Consider the following 13,389-nt stretch of genomic DNA (forward strand, 5'->3'; position numbering starts at 1 on the left):
TCAGCCTTTTTCATTTATAGATGTCTGTACTCAGACATGATAGCTTCCGCTTGTGCTTTGACTTGTATGCTCTGATTGTTGGGTCGTGAGACCCATGTTTGTAATGTCTCGCTCCTCGGAGCCTAATGAATAATTACTTGAGTCGTAGAGACATGTTGTGATGCCATGTTGTATTTGCACATATCGAGCATATTGTGTGTATGTTATTGAAATGCTTGGTATGTGTGGGATCTGACCATCTAGTTGTTTATCTTTAGTAGCCTCTCTTACCGGGAAATGTCTCCTAGTGTTTCCACTGAGCCATGGTAGCTTGCTACTGCTCCGGAACACTTAGGCTGGCCGGCATGTGTCCTTCTCGTTCCTGTGTCTGTCCCTTCGGGGAAATGTCACGCTTTGAGTACCGGAGTCCTGTTAGCCCGCTACAGCCCGGTTTACCGGAGTCCTGCTAGCCCAGTGCTACAGCCCGGACCCACTTGCTGATGACCGACACGTTCGAAGCTGGGTCATGGATGCCTGTCCCTGTAAGTCTGTGCCACTTTGGGTTTACGACTAGTCATGTCAGCCCGGGCTCCTTATCATATGGATGCTAGCGACACTATCATATACGTGAGCCAAAAGGCGCAAACGGTCCCGGGCAAAGGTAAGGCGACACCCGTGGGGATACCGTGCGTGAGGCCGCAAAGTGATACGAGGTGTTACCGGCTAGATCGATGTGACATCGAGTCGGGGTCCTGACAGCGTTGGTATCAGAGCTTGACTGCCTGTAGGATTACCAAGCCAAACTGGTCGAAGTTGAGTCTAGAAATTCTTTAGTTATATAAGGGAATTGATTGTGGGATGGAACGTAAGGCTCTTTTTACTCCTTATACCTCATGCCCTTCTGATCTGAGTCATCTTATCTTTCCTGCGGGGATTAAGAACTAGGCTATCTCTTCTTTCTATTAGGATCACGTGTTACCAATCCGTAGACCTATAGAATTGTTGGACTTAAGCCTCGTTTCAGTTCCTATTACTTCCGTATGTTAAATTGTTGATCTCGAAACCTTGATATTGTGCCTTTGAGTGGTTATGCCACCATTTTTGTGAATGTCTCAAATCTTTTCTGAGCATTTACATCTGTTATGCTGTCCGAGTCACCCCACGTTTCTGAATAGTCTGAAGCATTTGCAAAATTCCTTCCTCCCATTCCGATGTTCCTTTGGGCCAGATTAACCACACTAATCGGTGAGTTGAGGTAAATTATTGCCTTGACATATATGTTGGAGCTATTATTATGACCCTAGGTGTTTTAGGGAGTCACCTAGTAATCTAGCAATGTTTTGTGTCCCAGTGTGATGATTCTGGCTTTTATTCTCGAAAGCATCCCGTGATGCCACTTAGTAGTAGGTATTCTACTCCTTGGGCTTTGAACCCGAGATTCACTCTACTTACTTCATGTTGATAGTGTTTGCTAGTTCCTTTAGGATATTAGTAACCTTTGTGATAGTCCTTAAAGTCCGTGGTATCTTCTTCTTCCAAATACCATGAACTACTTATGGCAGAAGTTCCTCGTTGAACTGAAATATCACAACAGGATTATTCTTGATGAGTTCTCCGTTATATATTGTGACTCTGCCAGTTCTACTTCTCTGCATGGGTTATCCGGAAGAAACATGTGGAATTCGTTCGACATGCTAAACCATGCATCCACAACTCAGAAAATCATATGTTCCTTGAGTTGTCTCTCTTTAGTTGCATTCTGACCCTTGTCTATCAATTGATAGCCAAGAGTATGCGTGCGTTCGTTTATCGATGCCTATTACTCTTGTGGTTCGTCAAGCCATTCTATCGCAGAATGACTAGGAGAAACAAAGTCCAGTACCTCTTCCATATCCAGGATTGGGTCAGAGAAGTTGTGCTCCGCAGATCAAATTGCTAATCCAGCTTTCATTCTGTTCTACCTTGGAGTATTACCATCTTTAAATCGGGATTGTTATAGGAATTGCACCCCATCCTATGAACTCCTGGTACAGTGATACTTCTTGCCGTCATTAGTCATTCCTCGGTCTTCGTGTTGATGCAACCGGAATACCGACAAATGAATTGTGATGTGTGAAATCAATACGCCTAGCAACCTCGTTGCTGGGTAGTTAAAGGACAATAATTTTATTCTTAGTGTGTTGGTTACTGAATCATCATTCTAAGATTGATCGTGCTACCTAGTCCATTCTCCTGGTTCACTCCTCGATCGATGAGTTAGGATTATTTCAAATTCTTGCTCTATTGATCATATCGTCTTGCCCTGAAAAGCAAGATTGTTCTCGAGCTTAGTAACATATCGGTGGATCGTGATTTCCGAAGGTCTTCTCGGAAGTATTACCAGGTTGTCACCTGACCGCTATGTTGAGCTCGTGATCAAGTTGGTTTCTTGTGAACCACCTTCTCTCCAAGAATTGGTGTTAGATATCCCTGAGCTAGTTGGTTAAGCTAAACGACAACTTGGAGGGTTGGAAGATAAAAGCTTGCCTGACTTAGTTCGTTCCAAAGGGATATTCTTGTGTAGTGTGTGTTGAAGAAAGATGATATCTTCATCGATTGGTCCCTGTGATCAGTTGTTAGACCGATTGTCTTATCAATCCTTTGATTTGAGTGTGGGCTATCGTCAAATCAAATCAGTACCAACGATGTTCGTAATGTTGTCTTACTCGTGGTTGATCCCTCGAGCATACACCATTATATCTTTTGGGGCTGACCAATGCTATCACCGTGTTCACACGATGGTGGAAGTCCAGTGATATGGAAATTCCGATGAGTTGTTGTTGAGCCCATTGACAACATTCTTATCTCCTCCATGATGTTGTTGAACATTAAGTTAGTGTTGGAAACTTTTGAAAGCATTTTCTTCATGCCCCGTTCATGAAGTATATGTTTGGATAAAAGAAGTGACTTCCTTTGATTCACGTGCATTTGATGTAAGTTGCCGACGTGAATTCGAGAAAGTTTGTTCTTGCTCCTCTGGAATCATCCCAAGTCGGTCATGCACGTGCGAAGAATTCTGTGGTCTGTTAGACTGATCATCTTCATTCCATATGCAGATCCTAGCACACCAAGCCACTAATTGACTTGTTCAAGGAAAAGAAGTCTGTGCTTGGGATCTAATCCATGGACTTGCGTAAAGACTTCGATATCCTCGATGATGGCTCCCAACCAGAACTCGGTAGTGTTTTATTGTAAGATTACCATGTGGGCATGCTTGTCTGGGACAACGTGTTCACATGTTTGTAGCAGAACCAGCTCATGTTTTGGAGCTTGCTATCGTAGTTCATTTCCCGAGAATCTCGCAACGTCATCTCGTCGATTTGTGTTGCAAACTTTCATTTTTCTTCCTAGACTCGATGAGTCTGGAATGTCCTGACACCAACCAAATCTGAGTCTCAGGCAGATATGATGGTTGGAATATTTCCCAAGAACTATAATATTGGTCCCTCGATAACCGGTAAAGTGGATGTCGTGGCCAACACACCCAGCCGGAAGACCTATTATTGTAGTATCTTGTTTGAAGAAGTTGGCCACCTCCCCATAAGGATTTCGTAGGATTTACCTCCGTAACTGTTCCTTGTGGATTCTATTGTTCCCGAAGTCCGACCTTTTACTTGATGCTTTAGATTTCAAACCATATCTATGAATGGGTTACACTAGCACATCAAGGAGAACATTAGAAGCGGAGTGCTAAATGTCTCTCGGTCGATCATCCAGATTTTATTTCCTTGTCCCTGCCAAGGGTGAAATCTGAGAAGGTGTTATCTTCCTTTGCGTCTGCATCCTCCATCATCATTCATCATGGTAGCAAGTTGTGTTGCCGGACCCTTGACACGGATGTTGGTAAAACCTTGATGAATATGGAAATGCTCAAGTTCTTGAGAGCACGCACAAGTGCTAGGTGTTTTCATTGGCACTAACTGGATTTGCTCTCAGTTTCCTCGGCAACGCTATGATCTTTTCAAACGGTGAATTCACTCTCTGTTGTTGGGTTCTTCCCCAGTTACCAGAATCATTCCCAGCATTTGCATTTTGTTTCTAGCTTGCACCGCCAATGTGCCATTCTACCATGGGTCTCTTCCATTTCCGGTGATAAGCAAAATTCATCCATTACGTTGTCTTCAACAAGGTAATCCACATCATCCAAGTCCGAGTATGCCATTCTACCGACCCCCGCCAATCGACTGCTGTGATTTGCCTTAGGCTGATATAGAGAGTCTCAGTGATCTCTATATCAAAGGTAATTCTTTTGCCACTTAAGGGGAGATATCTACGAGTCACGGTTCCGAAGGTGTCTCGTTGTGGTATCATGGCAACTCAACTCCTCGCTACGTTGACAATCGTTTGCCACCCTCTTAAGCGTGAAATTGTTGTCTACCTAGTGAACCCTCGTCATCTGTTCCACTCCATCCCTCTAGAGGTGTGCTTCGTCTCTCAGCTCGAGAGATATTGTTATGTCTCATTCCGTGAGTTGTTCGATCTTCGAGAAGATCGACCCTTCTAGAGTCTCCTTCTTCCCTCCATGTCATGTTGACAGGAATTCTCAGAGCAAGACTTCAAGACGATGATGGTGATCGAATCAACGTTCCTATGAAGTGCAACCTGGATCGTGAAGATTATACTAGTTGTGTTTCCCCTTCACCTTACCCTATGCTTGAATCTCGAGACGAGATTCTTGTTTAGTGGGGGTGAGTTGTCACATCCCTAGCTTCTGGTAATGCTCTAGGCTAGCTCATGTGTGCATCATGTTTAAATTCTGAAAATTTGAACTTAGGGAATTTTGAAAGCCTCAAAAACTTAAATAAAAGAGGGGCAAAAACCCTAGAAATCTCATTCATTGCTTCAAAATGCTCTTTTTAAATGTTTGATAATTTTTGGTAAGGATTCTGGTCCCAACCAAAATATTGAACATTTTTAAGGGATTATTTTTGGGACTTTGGATTTAAATCATTAGCTATTTGAATTTGAATTATATTCATATAAATAGAATATAATTTCAAATACCCCCTGAAATATTTTATAAGCTTTTGGAAAAGTCCATCTAGCAATATAAAATATTCAGAGGAGCTTTGGCATTGTTTGAATTATTATTTTAATTCAAAACAGTGGCAAAATAAATTAAATAAAACAAACAGAACAAAAAAATAAAAAAAGAGCAAGCCTACCTGGCCTTACCCGCGCAGCCACCAGAGCCGGCCCAGTTCCCCCCCCCCAGCCGGCCCAGCCCACCTCCCCCCCTTGTCCTCTTCTTCCTCTGCCAGTAGGCAGAGGCGAGACGCACGCGCGCCGACGCCGGCCACCTCCTGCTTCGCCGTGGCAGCCCCCCCGACCCCCTCGCGACGCCACGAAGACGGCCTCGACCCCCCTCGATCGTCTCTCTCTCTCTGGACCCCCTCCTCCTCCTCTGTTCTCCCTCCCTCTCGTCACCGAACGCACCTGGGAGCGTCGCTCGTCGTAGCCATGACCACGGTCACCCCCTCCCCTCTTCGACGTGCTCCCGAGCTCCTGCACCTCGTCGCCAACCCCCTCATCGAGCCACGTGACCGGAAGGGCCCCGAACAGCCGCCATCGTCATCATCTCCGAGCTTCGGCCCCGGTGCCGTCTCCGTCGAATTCGGCCACTCCGGCGCGCCCCCGAGCCCACTGACCCTCCCTACAGCTCCGCGGTGAGCCTCCGTGCAGAACCCCTCTCTCTCCCCTCGCGTTTGCGAGCTCTAGGCCATAGCCCGTCGCGGCCGAACTCCGGCTGCCGCTGACCATGTCGCCGCTGTGGCCTGAGCTCGAACGGGTCGCGCACGTGCATCTCACCGAGCTCGTGGTGACTCCAGGAGGCTGCGCAATGCTTTACCTCACTCGCCCGTGCTCCACAACGCCGTTTTCGCCGAGGCCCGAACTCCGGCGCCGCCTCGGGCTCCATTCCTGTGAACCCCGGCCACCCCCGCACCTTCCGTTGGCCCCCCTAGATGCGCACGGGCACGGGCTACCTTCTGGTGCCCTTCGCGCGTCCAGTCGTCGCCCGTAGCGCAACCCCGGTGAACTTCTGCCGCGTTCCGGGTCGCCGCCGGCCGAACTCCGGCGACTGCCGACGTGGCACGCCTAATTAGCACTAATGACGCCTAAACACCCCCCACAGCCACTGACAGTGGGCCCCGTAGTGGGTCAAAGCCCGGGTCAACGCGGGATTAGCCCCTGTGTCACTGACGTGTGGACCCCACACGTCAGGTTTGACCTGGACCGCCCGTTGACCTGCTGAGGTCAGCATGAGGTCATGCTGACGCCATTATTCATTTACTGGAATTATTTTATTTCTAAATATTCAGGAAATTCCAGAAAATGCCTAAAACTTCAATAAATCATAGAAAATTAACCGTAACTCCAAATTAAACAAATTATATATGAAAAATTATCAGAAAAATTCAAGGAATCCATCTGTACCATTTTCATGCATGTTAGAACAACTCATCACTACTGTTTAGAGCAAATGAAGTGAATGACATTTAAATAATCACATATGGAGTTTGAATTTGAATCTTGTATTCAAACCAACTTCATTTAATCTGTTGCTAGTTGCATTAGCTCAAAACACATTCATATTGCCATGTCATGAGCATGCATCATATTGTGCATTGCATTGATTGTATTTCTTCTTTGTTGCCGGTATTTGTCCCCTCTCGATAGACGTGATACCGATGATGTGATCGTTGACACTGATGAAGACTCAATGTTATCTTCAGAAGTGCCAGGCAAGCAAAACCCCCTTGTTCATTCCGATAAAATCCCACTCTCTCGCTCCTGCTCTCTTTTACTGCATTAGGACAACAACGACATATTTGATACTTGCTGCGGTAGCTGAACCCCTTTATCCTTTGCATGACCTGTCATTGCCACAGTAAATAGATGAAACCCACTAGCATGAGTAGGAGTTGTTTGAGCCCTGATGTGCCTACTCATTCATGCTTGTTTGTCATGCCTGCTACTGCTTAGAGTTGAGTCAGGTCTGATTCATCGGGGATGAATCAGAGGCGTGTGAACATGTCCTACTGTGTGTGAGCTAAGTGTGTGAACACGATTTGGTAAAGGTAGCGGTGAGAGGCCATGTAGGAGTACATGGTGGGTTGTCTCATTGCAGCCGTCCTCAGGAACTGAGTTCTGTGTTTGTGATCCATGACCAGCTACTACCACACATTGGAATGCTTAAGTGCCCCTCTCGACTTATTAATCAACATGATCTCTGTCCAGGAGTTGCAACTAGTTTCTGGTGTTTGTAGGTAGTGTTAGTAGTCTACCAAGTGGCACCCGGTACAGGTGGGCTTGGGACAGACTAGGCACAGTGGCACGGTGTACCAAGTGACACCCGGTTGGTGGGCTTGGGAACCCTGCTCACATCGTTTGGGGCCGTGAGCGACACCCCGGCCGGATCTCCTTGCGGATGGAACCCGAATAGGCGATAAACCTGGACTAGAGACTTGTTCGGTTAGTCAGGTCATGGCCGACTCCCTCGCCCGGCTTCCGCTTGAAGGTTGCCGAGGTACATGACGTGTACAGGGCGGTAAGTGGCGGGAGCGTGTGTGAAGAAGTACACCCCTGCAGGGTTATCATCATCTATTCGAATAGCCGGATTCCTCGGATATGGAAACTTGGACCCCTTGTACAGTTCATAGACAAGTGAAAGTGGATACTCTAAAACACGCAAGATAAGCGTGAGTGCTATGGATGGCGTTCTCGTAGGGAGACGGGAGCGGATCCATAGTGGTGTATTGGTTGGTGAATATGTGGACTCGTGTGCGCCACTTCAAAAGAGTTACTTGCAGTCGTAGTTCAGGATAGCCACCGAGTCAAAGCTGGCTTGCTGCAGTCAAACCCTACCATCCCCTTTGTTGATAATGATGCATATGTAGATAGTTCTGATGTAAGTCTTGCTGGGTACATTTGTACTCACGTTTGCCTATTTTATGTTTTTGCAGAGAGACTTCAGTCTCACTAGTAGTTCCACGTGGACTTCGACGTTTAGCTTGATACCTCAGCTACGATCTTGTGCCCTCGGCAGGATCTGATAGATAGTCAGGCTTCTCAGCCTTTTTCATTTATAGATGTCTGTACTCAGACATGATAGCTTCCGCTTGTGCTTTGACTTGTATGCTTTGATTGTTGGGTCGTGAGACCCATGTTTGTAATGTCTCGCTCCTCGGAGCCTAATGAATAATTACTTGAGTCGTAGAGACATGTTGTGATGCCATGTTGTATTTGCACATATCGAGCATATTGTGTGTATGTTATTGAAATGCTTGGTATGTGTGGGATCTGACCATCTAGTTGTTTATCTTTAGTAGCCTCTCTTACCGGGAAATGTCTCCTAGTGTTTCCACTGAGCCATGGTAGCTTGCTACTGCTCCGGAACACTTAGGCTGGCCGGCATGTGTCCTTCTCGTTCCTGTGTCTGTCCCTTCGGGGAAATGTCACGCTTTGAGTACCGGAGTCCTGTTAGCCCGCTACAGCCCGGTTTACCGGAGTCCTGCTAGCCCAGTGCTACAGCCCGGACCCACTTGCTGATGACCGACACGTTCGAAGCTGGGTCATGGATGCCTGTCCCTGTAAGTCTGTGCCACTTTGGGTTTACGACTAGTCATGTCAGCCCGGGCTCCTTATCATATGGATGCTAGCGACACTATCATATACGTGAGCCAAAAGGCGCAAACGGTCCCGGGCAAAGGTAAGGCGACACCCGTGGGGATACCGTGCGTGAGGCCGCAAAGTGATACGAGGTGTTACCGGCTAGATCGATGTGACATCGAGTCGGGGTCCTGACAGAGAGTTTACATGTGTGTCTGACCATATGAGAGACACGAGGCAAGGACACATAAATGAGGAGATTGAAGTTGTGTGTGTATGCTGTAGGCAGGCATCGCTGGAGAGTTTATCGATCGGTGTGTGTCGGAAAGGAGTTGTGGAGACTCTGGGAGAATGACCTAAAGAAAAAAATGAATGTGCCCGGTGGATAGAATGCCGAGGGAGGGGGAGGGTGAGGAGGGCGTGTGCATGCACGAGAGAAAGTTAGTGGTAGCTACAAAGGTTAGAGGATTGTGTGGGTGTAAGAGACTAACAAAGATCATAATTTGATATGAAAGCAGATTCATATATTTGAATAGGAGATCATAGTGTTTTAAACATTGCATGCATGAATATAGCGGTGATACACGTGTTGTGCACATGTTATACCATAATGTGATAATGCATGGCGTTTGCAACTCACAGCTAAATGCCGAACAATCTAAACCATACTATACATCAAACAATCTCACATTTTATTTGAATTTGTGATAATGTGCGGCGTTTGTAGCTTACAACTAAATATCGAGCAATCTAAACAATACTATATATCGAACATTCTCACATTTTATTTGAATTTTTGGTAATGTGTGGTGTTTGCAACTCACCTCTAAATACTTGTAGGCGTAGGGGTGGGGCACCATACATAATGTGATAAACACATTATACATATGAGACATGGTTTAGATTATGAAGATCTAGATAGAGCTAGAAATGTAATGTGATTTGAAATCAAAATAAAGTGGATTCAAAAAATCTAGTTCGAGTTCATATAGTACACATAGTTCATATGTAACTCGAGACTGATCATGTGGTGTGCCGTGAAGATAATACACAAACGATGGTTTAACTTGACAATAATGATGATTGTAGATCTTATTAAAACAGAGAAACGAATTCAAATGCTTTGACTTCACAACAATCATTACTGTAGATCTTATTCAAATTTAGTTCATATTGAAGCGGTAGTATATACGTTTGGAATGCACTAAAACGTTCATTTGAGTAGTAGGTTGCATGCATTATACACGTAGCGAAATATTTTAATTGAACATAACATGAATTCAAAGTTTTGAATGACATTTGTAGTGCGCATTGATTTGGTACAGTACACGTTAGGCTTGTCCGGAAATTTCAACCCGTGCCTTGTTAGCCCGAAATATTTAAGATATATCTTTGTCTCGTTGTGCTCCGACAACTCCCTCCATCTCAATACGCGCCTTGCTATTCCGAAATTACAACGCGCGCGAAAACTCCCACCTCCTGTGAAATCCCGACACGTGAAATGCCCGTGGTACCCCTGAACCGAAAGAACCGCCTCAAATCAGTGGGGGGTACTTTCGTAACTTACCCCACATTTCGGACAAGCATGTCTCTAAGCCATGGTTCCCCACTGCCATCCCATCTGCCCACCCATTCGTACACCGAGGCCGCGAAAACCCGCGACGAAACCCCACACCCTGCTCCATCGGCCACCCAGCCGGAGCCTCTTCCCCGACAACATCGTCCACAGCAACACCTCGACATCCCTCATCCACCGTACCGGATGAGGATCCGTCGTCGATCTCATCGTCCCGCCGGTTCAGCCACCCCATCCTCCACCTCCAAGGAGCTGCCCCGATGTTCCCCTCGTCTTTCGCGCCACCTCCATTCCCACACCGCCATCTTCACCTGCACCACCGGAAGAGCATCATCATCACCGTTTCCTCGGATGAAGCTGCGGCCTAATCGGCGCCACCAAAGAGGTTGTACACTAATCGCCGCATTTTCTTCTTGATTCGATCTCACGGTGCTGCCGACGCTCGGTCCCGAGCTGACATGGTGCGGCTCCATCCACGGCGGCGTCGCCCGCCACTTCCTCCACAGTGTCGCTCCCTCGGCGGCGACGTCCACATCAGTAGGAGCTGCTGCTGCTTTAGCTCTTGCTCGCGCTGCTGCTCTACTCTTGCTCTCGGTCCCCTGCCTGGTCTGCTCTTGCTATTGCTCTTGCTCGCGCTGCTGCTCTCGCTCTTGCTCTTGCTTGCGATGCTGCTCCGATTTGGCTACACTTCAGTCGACTGAATCGACTTTTGGGTCAGTCGATTTTCAAGGGGTGGGCTCGCCGGGGTGAAGGAAGAACTAGCCACAATGCGGAGGGGGGCTCGCCGGATAGGTACCCCACTATCTATCTTAGGGTTCAGGATGGGGCGGTGGTCGCCGGCGGTGGCGTGGGGATCGCCGGAGAAAAAGCTCGGCACGGGGGGCCTAGAGGGATGGCCGGGGCGGCGGCGGACCGGCGGTGGGGAGTGTTTTCGGGGCGGGCGGGGCAGCGCACCGCCGGCCGCGGGCGGCGGGGGGCTGCTGTTTGGCCGGTGGTGGCTGGCGGCTCAGGGGGGTGGAGGTTGAAGATGAATCGCATGCCCTTGATTTCGTATCCAACGGCTGCAAAATCGACTGACCAGAGATGAAAAAGTCAGTCAACCGACGTGTAGCCTCACCTTGCTAGTGCGTTCAGTTTCGACAGCAAAATTCAGTTTCGACAGCAAAATTCAGTTTCGACAGTTAGGTTCAGTTTCGACAGTTAAGTTTAGTTTTGACAGTTAAGTTCAGTTTTGACAGTTAAGTTCAGCGATGAGCGGCTGATGTATTTTACATCTAGCACTTTGTGGTTATGTATTTTACGTCATGTATTGGAGATGCTATTAGAATTCCACTCAGGTTAACGGTGTTCGTTGTCTCTCCTGTCCTGCTTCAGCCTCGGCGTCGTACAACTCACCGGAGCTGCTCCAACAACGAAACCCTCCATCACAGCGGAGCAGTACCTCGGGCTCCATCTCCAGACGCCTAAGATCTTCTTCCCCTCCTCCGACAGCAAAGTCAGCCGGAGCATCCTCACCGGCCAACCCAATCACGCTGAGATCGACATGGCTTTGCCAAAGAGGTTGTACACTTGTTGCATCTCTTTTTTACTCTACATGTTATATATATTGTCCACTGAGCACACAGATTTGTTCCTTTAGTGTCTCCTTGAAAGAAAAAATGTAGGAATTTTAATTTTCACTTGTCCTCCTTTTCAAATTCCTATTCATGAAGCACAAGACTAAGAGATAGTAGCATAATAGCATTATAACCGTACATTTTCTTGTGGTTTGACTTAATCTCACCATGCTTCTTTGTATCCTGTGATCTTCCAATTGTTGTGAATCAAACACCCAGATTGGCAGAAATCCTGTGTTTTTAAATTCTCTGTTTTGCACGTGCATTCCTATCCTGTTCCTATCTATTTCCTATCCCGGCATTGTTGGAATCCTCCAATTCAAACGAGCCCTTACAGAATTACTTCTCTTGCAGATAGTTGTCAAAGAAAACCTTGCGTGGTTTGTCCCGCTCCTGTTGCGCCATCGTCCACCCCAGCTCAGCTGCTCCAACGACAGAAGGGTCCAGCACAGCAGGGATCCGGCCTCCAGACTCTCTTTCGCCGCCTCAGATCTTCTTCCCCGCTGCTGGCGGCCATGAAAACTGCATTACCATCATCAACCGAGCAGATGACCTCAAGGACTACACGGGTCCGCAAGAGAGGTCGCACTCTTTTGTGTCTGCTTACGTTATGCATCGCTTAATATTACATGCTACTTTATCGTCCTGTTCACCGATTAGACTCTGAGTCAGCTCCAAACTAATGGTCAAACTTGAGTTTTTAAATGGTTGTGGGGAACATATCGGGGCCGCTATCAATAGTATCTATCTACTATCTGGTTAATCTCCGGTGTCTACTATGAGTTTCATGTTGGGTGGGAAACAAACAGTAAAGAAGCCATTATCTGTATTTATTAACTGAAGCCATTATCTGCCTGCTATTATTGGTTTTGGGTCTATCCACGGGTTGCTACCATCACTCTGGATTTCTGCATGCACTCCTTACATAATCTCACTATGTTTTATTCCTATGCATGACAGTTATTGTAAACAATGGAATTGAACATGTAGAGCAAAAGAGACGAGCCTTGCGTGGCAATATAATTTCATGCAGACGTCGCTCCATGGTAGGCACAGCCCCCCCCCCCTCCACGCATTTCGGATTGTAATCGAGAGGAAGATATCTGTTCTGAGGTGGATTCAGAAGGAGAAGATAACTCCTATTTACCCCCTGAGGTCTTCGCTCTAACTTGGCATGCTGATGTTGGTTATATCATGCATATGGTGTCTTGCATTGCTTACTTTATACATCAAATATGTCATCTGCTTAGTTTAGACATCCTTTGTGTGAATGCCATCTGTTTAGTTTATTCATCATTTATGTGAATTATGCAACGCCACCTTGTTTAGCCAGGCATCATATATGTGAATTTTGCAATACCATACTGCTTAGCCAGTCATCTTATATGTAAATTATATCAGGCCATCCTTTTTTTCGTTACATATTACATTCGTCAACAATGTTAGTACATTCAACTGCTCTTCGTGTGCATCAGCCATTTGACACGGTGATGGCAAATTCTAGAGTGAAAACAAGGTCTTCTGAGAAGACTATGCTATCTGACGAAGCGCATATCTTGCTGGTTACGG

This window comes from Triticum aestivum, chromosome 2B (genome assembly GCF_018294505.1).
Source record: "Triticum aestivum cultivar Chinese Spring chromosome 2B, IWGSC CS RefSeq v2.1, whole genome shotgun sequence".
In the NCBI taxonomy this organism is placed as follows: domain Eukaryota; kingdom Viridiplantae; phylum Streptophyta; class Magnoliopsida; order Poales; family Poaceae; genus Triticum; species Triticum aestivum.